The 6707-nt window shown below is 48.9% G+C and overlaps 1 long non-coding RNA gene across 1 annotated transcript; it reads right to left on the bottom strand.

Annotated features, from left to right (window-relative positions):
- Positions 1-238: 238 nt before the first annotated feature.
- On the bottom strand, positions 239-6271 carry LOC149121351 (uncharacterized). Its single transcript, XR_016223950.1, has 3 exons — positions 6195-6271; positions 1310-1349; positions 239-562 (listed from the first exon to the last, which is right to left on the bottom strand). It is a non-coding gene; the product is annotated as an uncharacterized LOC149121351 (long non-coding RNA).
- Between the last annotated feature and the right edge of the window lie 436 nt (positions 6272-6707).

Genomic DNA, 6707 nt, shown 5'->3' with positions numbered 1-6707 from the left:
GCCAGTGGAGAGTGGGTGTTTGGGGACTTTACAGAGCCAGGGAAAGGCCCCATTCACTAAAGGCTACACAGGGTGAAAGGCCCTTGGAGTCTGTCAGGATTTTTCCCTGAAACAGTCCTGATTCCATAACAACTTCATAGACTGACCTGATGTCCACCCATTATACCCTTCATTGATAGATACTTTTGTCAAGTAAATCTGGCTAAAATATGAAGTGAGACAGTGAAGAATCACCCGCCTGAGAACATCCTGGAAAACGAGAGCTTCTCTGCTGCTATTTCCCTCCTCAGGCATCAGCGCCCAGTCAGGAGCCTCAGGTTGCAAGGAAAGGAACCAAGGGTGTGCTCTTCAGGAGGGACGCACCTGCGGCAGGAACAGCACAGCCAAGGGGCTTTTGGGCACCACCTCCAGGCCGCTTGCCCACGGTGCAGGACGCTCACAATTGTTGACTTTTTGCCTGCTGCCCCCTGCTGGACGCCAGATGAATCGCTGCTCATCAGTAGTCACAGATTTCAGGTCCTGACTTCCCAATTACCCAAGGAGTTGGGGAGCAGTGAGTAACCTGTGCATGCATCATTGCAGATGGAGACCAAAAGAAGCAAAGACACTGTTAGTGTGTCAGTGCCTCCTGATGTGCTTTACACCTGCAGAGAACAACTGGAATTCAAATGTTACCAAATGCCATTTACTGGACCACACAAAAATAGTCACAGGTCTAGCAAAATATGTACAAAAGTTATCTCCAAAAAGCTACAAAATACAAGGTAGCTTTTATGATCTGTAAACTGAGTTTGAAAATATCTCTGCTTTTCTCCTCAACCTGATCTGTAGGGCATCCCCAGATTTCTCCAGAACTGTCTGATACTGACACATTTATATATACCTAGAATTCCAGACCTTCTGGGGCCAAGACAGACCAATGTCACTGGGTTAGAGGTCAAGGGTTGGGCCTTTCCAAATGGATGCATGAGGTGTGACTAATGTGAGCTCTTCCACTGTTGGATTGAGGTATGTCCCAACCACTGGAGGAAACTATGGACACAAACTACCCATGCACAAGGCCAAGAGCCAGTTTTACATCTATGCCTGCAGTCAGCCAAAAGTCCCTACAATCTCAGTAGGGCCGTAGTTCACCAATGGGAGGTTAAAGCTTGTATTATGTCCATAGCAAAAATGACAATCTTAGACAAATACTTACCTATATCCACACAGGGAAATGTAAGAAAATATTGAGTGAATCCTTAAAGACATATATTTAACTGCATAAATACTCAGATATGTCTATAAAATATAAATAAATTTCATTTACCTATATAGCTGTAATTTCACATCTGGGAGACTTCGACATTCTAAGAGAGAAGAAATGTTACTGTCATTATTTGCAGAAATGTCTACTTACACACAACATGTATCAATATATTTACTTATATATACAAAGACATATCAAAAATAATACAAACAGGAATAAACCTATGACTGCCAAATACACAAGTATATAAGTGTACAAATACAAATGAATTAATAATATACACAACACAGAGACACTTAATCACTGTCTACTGGGACAAGCATGGCATCATAAGCATCAAGGCTTCCTTTGGGAAGTGGCATTATGTTCTTAAACTGTGTGTATGAAATACACAAAATTTGTTCCATTTATATAAATTTTAAAAATTTAAAAATACTTTAAAAACATGTAAACTGCCAATTCCGTGGCTCACTAGGATAATCCTCCGCCTGCGGCACCGGAACAACGGGTTCTAGTCCTTATGGGGGCACCGGATTCTGTCCCAGTTACTCCTCTTCCAGTCCAGCTCTCTGCTGTGGCCCAGGAGTATAGTGGAGGATGGCCCAGGTGCTTGGGCCCTGCACCCCATGGGAGACCAGGAGAAGCACCTGACTCCTGGCTTCGGATTGGGGAAGCGCGCCGGCTGCAATGCACCAGCCGTAGCAGCCACTTTGGGGGTGAACCAACGGAAAAAGGAAGACCTTTCTCTCTGTCTCTCACTGTCTAACTCTGCCTGTCAAAAAAAAAACATGTAATCTAACACACACATATTTAATATATTTGTCCTTGGGCTACTGGATCCTCTACTCCCCTACTAGCAAGCTTGGGGCATAGACACCCAAGCAGCTCTTAGCTAACACCAATCACTAAGACCTTGTCACTGAACCTGCCCTGACTACAGGAACCTCACTCTTAATGAGGAGCTGGCCACTGGCCATTCATTCCAAAGATATTCACCAGAGGGAAAATAATTTGAATTACCCTTGGGGCTCAGAGACTTGGGTGCCAATGCGGGTGGCTGGAGCTGGCTGACTTCATTCTGGGTTCTGAAGTTACCCTGGAGGCAGTACACATGTGCACCAGGTAAGGTGGCAGCCCTGTGGGGCTGGACAGCAAGGTGGGAATCTGGAGACTTCCCAGGGACATGGAAAAGCCCAAGACCTGGAATGTTATATCCTAAATCTTCTAGGTGGGCTCATTGTTTTTCCTTGTCTCTGCCTTTTATGTCAGTAGGAATAAGTAGGAGAATACTAGTATAAAATTCTTCTTTTGTCTTACGCCTGGAAACTGATACATTTCTAAGATGCCCTTAATGTATTTATAATCTTGGAGAAAGAAAAAAGCAGTTCAGCTAACAGATTGGGGACAGAACAAAAACAGCAAAAAACTACTTGCTATTCCTACACATGTGTTGAAACTCTTCACTCTGCACCCCAAGAGCATGGGCATCACGCTCATTCCATTCTCCTTCTCTCCTTGCACCCTTTTTAAAGACTTACTAATTTAAAGGCACAGTTACAGAGCTGGAGAGGGAGACATATAGAGAAAGAGATCTTCTGTGTGCTGGTTCACACAGGGCCAGCACTGAAGCACAGTCGGTTAATCTGCACCCTGGCTTTCCATATGGGCTCTGGTTCAAGTCCCAGTTGTTCCACTTCTGATCCAGCTCCTTTCTAAGGCACCTGGGAAAGCAGTGGATGATGGTCCAAGTCTTTGGGTCCCTGCACCCACATGGGAGATCTAGAAGAAGCTCCTGGCACCTAGCTATAGATTGGCCCAGCTCTGGCCATTGCAGCCATTTGGGGAAACAACCAGCAGATGGAGGACCTTTCTCTCTGTGTCTCCCTCTCTCTGTAACTTTGACCCTCAAATAAATAAATAAGTAAATCTTTTTTTTTTGACAGGCAGAGTGGACAGTGAGAGAGAGACAGAGAGAAAGGTCTTCCTTTGCCGTTGGTTCACCCTCCAATGGCAGCTGCAGCCCGCACGCTGCAGCCAGCGCATCATGCTAATCTGAAGCCAGGAGCCAGGTGCTTCTCCTGGTCTCCTGTCGCTCCCCCTCTTCGTGGAGGAACGACACAGGACCCTGCGCTGTTCTTTCGTCTGCTTGGCCCTCCCCGGGTTTGCTGCTGGTTCTTCCCGGGTTGGCTACTATCCCTTCCACCTCCGTGGAAGGGCAGTTCCCCCTGGCCGCATTCCCCACTTCCGCAGGGGAGCGGCACACCGCCGGCCGGCTCTCTCGGGGGCTGCACAGGTGTTCCTTCAGCTAGATGTTCCCCATAGATGTTCCTGGTGCATACCGTCTCTCTCCTCCTTTATAGTCCTCCTCCGCCAATCCTAACTCGGCTGCCCACACGCCGAGTACGCTGCTCTCCTCCAATCAATAGCAAGTCCTACAGTTTATTAGTTGAACTGGAGGCAGCTGTGCGGAAGCTGTTTACTTCTCTCCCAGCGCCATATTGTGGGAGAGCAGATGCATAGAATAAGTCTTAATTCCAGTAACTCAGTCTAGTCCGGATTGCTCCCCACAGATCCCCCTTTCTTTTTATTTTTGGCGTTGATACGCGCCTGTCTTCGGTGTCCCGCAGCACACACTCTGCTCTACTTGCTAGAGTTGCCACAGGTTCTTACAATCAGGCAAACCGAATCCGGGTCCTCTCTTCACCATGTTATGAGGAGGTTTTTAGGCGCTGATGCGTGCCTGTGTTCGGTGCCCCGCAGCGCATGCTCTGCTCTGCCTGCAGGGGCTTACAAGCTCTATCAGGCAAACCGAATCCAAGCCTTCTCATTGCCTTTTTATGGGGAGGCCTTACTGATGTTAATTCGTGCCTGTCTTCGGTGACCTGCGGCGCATAAGCTGCTAGCCGCCCAGGTGCTCATCGTGCTCATCGCCTCACTTAATCAGGCAGACCGAATCCAAGCTCTCACATTGCAGTGTTGTAGGGAGGCCTTTCTATTTCTCTATTTCTCTATCTCCGGGCATTCCTATTTCTCCCATTTTACTTCTATCTTCATTCCTATTTCTCTCACTTTACTTCTAAACTTCTGTTTCTCTTATCCCCGCAGCTTCCCGCTCTCATTCCATTTCTAAACTTCTGTTTCTCTTATCCCCGCGGCTTCCCGGCTGCGCCCGCCCTGAGGCTGCTTCTCGGCAGCTTTCCGGCGCCTCGCCCTGCCGGCAGCTTCACGGCTCCGCGCGGCTTCGTGGCTCTGCGCGGCTCGGCTTCGCGCGCTCCGCGGTCTCCACGCCCTTCGCGTCTGCACCACGGCCTCGCGCCAGCCCCGTTCCCTATCTATTCACGCCCCGTGCTCTCTCTGCACGCGGCGGCTTCCGCGAGTAACACAGCGTAGCTTACGTGTCCGCCACTAGCATTCAATCTAAGTTCCCCGGGCTAGCCTGGCGAATTCAACCCAGCATACGTCTCCGCCCCACGGTTTGGCTTCCCGTCCTTTGCTCCCCGGGCTAATCAGACGGATCCCAACCAGGCTCACGTTTCAGCTTCTGGTTTCAACTTTTCGCCCCCTATTCCCGGGCTAACTTGAGAATCCCAAAGTGGCTTTCGTGTCCGCCTTGGCCTGCCCCCCACGGCTTCAATTTCCCTAACATTTTTCTCTACCCGGTATGTTTCCCCAAGCTTTCCTCCAACAATATTCCTCCCTCATTTCTCCTGGCCTCTCCCCACAGTCCGCGTCCAAGTCTGTTTGTTCTAGCGTTCACTTTCGCTTTCGACCTTAGAGATTTCTCCCAGCTTCCCCCCGTAGTCCGTATCTGAGTCTATGCCTAGGGTTTCAATAGCTTCTTCCGGCTCCTTTTTCGTCCGGCTTTTCCCTAGGCTGTTTGCTAGTCTCTCTCTCCGATATTTTCCCTAGGCTGTTTGCTAGTTTCTCTCTCCGATATTTTCCCAGTTCTTCCCGTTTCTTCCCTCCTAAGTTTCATATCCGTCCTAGGTTTCCTATCCGAGTCATTTCTTCCCTCCTAAGTTTCCTATCCGCCCTAGGTTTCCTATCCGAGTCACGGCACCAATATGTCGCTCCCCCTCTTCGTGGAGGAACGACACAGGACCCTGCGCTGTTCTTTCGTCTGCTCGGCCCTCCCCGGGTTTGCTGCTGGTTCTTCCCGGGTTGGCTACTATCCCTTCCACCTCCGTGGAAGGGCAGTTCCCCCTGGCCGCATTCCCCACTTCCGCAGGGGAGCGGCACACCGCCGGCCGGCTCTCTCGGGGGCTGCACAGGTGTTCCTTCAGCTAGATGTTCCCCTTAGATGTTCCCCATAGATGTTCCTGGTGCATGCCGTCTCTCTCCTCCTTTATAGTCCTCCTCCGCCAATCCTAACTCGGCTGCCCACACGCCGAGTACACTGCTCTCCTCCAATCAATAGCAAGTCCTACAGTTTATTAGTTGAACTGGAGGCAGCTGTGCGGAAGCTGTTTACTTCTCTCCCAGCGCCATATTGTGGGAGAGCAGATGCATAGAATAAGTCTTAATTCCAGTAACTCAGTCTAGTCCGGATTGCTCCCCACAGTCTCCCATGCGGGTGCAGGGCCCAAGCACTTGGGCCACCCTCCACTGCACCCCTGGGCCATAGCAGAGAGCTGGCCTGGAAGAGGGGCAACCAGGACAGAATCCAGTGCCCTGACCGGGACTAGAACCCAGTGTGCCAGTGCCGCAGGTGGAGGATTAGCCTATTGAGCTGCGGCGCTGGCCATAAATAAGTAAATCTTTTTTTAAAAAAATTACCAAGTATCAATAAACACCTTGCCTTCTGCTTCCTTCATGCTTCTGAGTCCATCCTTTGGGAGGGCTCAGGTGGGCTTGTTTCTCATACAGTGCAATACACACTCACTGGTTTCTATCAAACACTTAGAGCTAAATGGTGTTTGTGGTAGAAGGAATGACTTAAGCTTACCTGTTCGATGAGGGCTACAGGTTTTGAACAATACAGTCAACTCTCCATAGCTGCAGGTTCTGCCTCTGTAGGTTTCTAATATTTATAATATTAGAAAAATAATATTCTAATATTCTGATATAAATACTAACATTTATACATTGTATATTTGTTACTTATATTTAATATATCTTCGTATATGTGATTACATACATTAGTATCGGTATATTAATCACTATAACTTCTAAGTAAAGAAAATGAATTACAGTAAGCATTATTTTACAAAAGCAAGCCGCACACTCTATCATCCATCCAACCGCTAACTGCGACCATGTACCCGGTTAATCAGCCCCAACTGTAACCTTCTGAGCGTCCGTTGGTCCCCCACTCTCCACCCCCACCTCCCCCTCCAGATCCGCCGCTTGGCTAACCTCATTAGACGATATAAAAGTGGACGATGGGGGGCGCTTGACAATTGGCGCTAACGCACATGGGACAGAGCTGACCAACTGACAGGAGCTCAAAGGTGCACGG

The sequence above is a fragment of the Oryctolagus cuniculus genome, chromosome 17, assembly GCF_051225735.1.
Source record: "Oryctolagus cuniculus isolate XC-2025 breed Fujian yellow rabbit chromosome 17, ASM5122573v1, whole genome shotgun sequence".
Taxonomy (NCBI): domain Eukaryota; kingdom Metazoa; phylum Chordata; class Mammalia; order Lagomorpha; family Leporidae; genus Oryctolagus; species Oryctolagus cuniculus.
This window is presented reverse-complemented; position numbering and strand designations above follow the sequence as displayed.